This window comes from Alligator mississippiensis, chromosome 2 (assembly GCF_030867095.1).
Source record: "Alligator mississippiensis isolate rAllMis1 chromosome 2, rAllMis1, whole genome shotgun sequence".
Lineage (NCBI taxonomy): Eukaryota > Metazoa > Chordata > Crocodylia > Alligatoridae > Alligator > Alligator mississippiensis.
The window spans coordinates 299,403,740-299,405,373 of record NC_081825.1 but is presented as its reverse complement, the minus strand read 5'-3'; positions in this window follow the sequence as shown (position 1 = coordinate 299,405,373).

Below are 1,634 nucleotides of genomic sequence, written 5' to 3'. Positions count from 1 at the left end.
TCCCGGAACGCTCCAGCCGGCACCCCGGCCCCGCCGCCCCTTTATAGCGCCCGCCCCGCTGCCATTGGGCGCCCGGCGCCGTGCGTCACCCAGCCCGGCCGCCTCTAAGAGGATCACCCGCGCGGGGCAGGGTGCATCGGCTCCGCCCCGACCCGACCCGACCCGGCACGGGGCAGCCGCGGGGAGCCCCCAGGCAGGGGCGGGGGAGGGAGGTCTGGGGAGGGCGGCGGGGAAACCAGCGCGGCCACTGGGATGAGAGGGTCGGTCCTAGGAATAAGACGCACAACCTGCTGAGCAAAAGAGTAGTCCAGGGAGCCCGACACCGCGGGGCCAACAGTCCTGTGGCGCGGCCCTGGTGCCAGCGCCCGCCCGGGAGTTTTGTCCTGGTGTTTAAGAAGTCTACGCTTCCGGAATGTGAAAAACGTTATCTATATCTATATCGAGCTACATATATAGATTAGAGAGAGAGAGAGATCTATAGATATATAGATTATAGAGACAGAGAGAAAGAGAGATCTATAGATGTATAGATTATATATAGAGAGAGAGAGAGAGAGAGAGAGACATCTATAGATATATAGATTATATATCTATAGAGAGAGAGAGAGATCTATAGATACATAGATTATAGAGAGAGATCTATAGATATATAGATTATATATCTATAGAGAGAGAGAGAGAGATATATAGATTATATATCTATAGAGAGAGAGAGATCTATAGATATATAGATTATATATCTATAGAGAGAGAGAGATCTATAGATATATAGATTATATATCTATAGAGAGAGAGAGATCTATAGATATATATATTATATATAGAGAGAAAGAGATCTATAGATATATAGATTAGAGAAAAAAGAGATCTATAGATATATAGATTATATATCTATAGAGAGAGAGAGATCTATAGATAATCAATTATTTTTAGAGAGAGAGAGAGAGGAGGACTGGAAAAGGGCCAGTGTGGTGCCCATTTTTAAGAAGGGGAGAAGGGAGGAGCTGGGTAACTTTAGGCCGGTCAGTCTTACCAGTCAGGGATGGCCAACTGGCTTCGGGACCGCACCCAGAGAGTGGTGGTGGAGGGGTCGTTCTCAGCCTGGAGGGAAGTGGGCAGTGGGGTCCCGCAGGGTTCAGTCCCTGGGCTGGTGTTATTTAATGTCTTCATCAGCGATTTGGACAAGGGTGCGGAGACAGTCCCTGGGCCGGTGTTATTTAATATCTTCATCAGCGATTTGGACAAGGGTGCGGACAGCACCCTGTCCAAGTTCACAGATGATACCAAGTTATGGGGAAAAGTTAACACACCAAAGGGCAGGGAGCAAATGCAGGCCAATCTGGACAGGTTGGATCAATGGGCAGAAAGAAGGAGGATGCAATTCAATGAAGACAAATGCAAGGCACTCCACTAGGGAAGAAGCATCCCCAGCACACCTATAGGTTGGGGGAAGACCTCCTCAGCACCTCAGCAGCTGAAAGGGATCTTGGAGTCATAGTTGATGCCAAGATGAACATGAGCTGGCAGTGTAATGAAGCCATCAACAAGGCCAATCGCACCTTGTTGTGCATTAGCAGATGCATGACCAACAGATCGAGGGAGGGCCGCAGTTGGAGTACCGTGTCCAGTTTTGG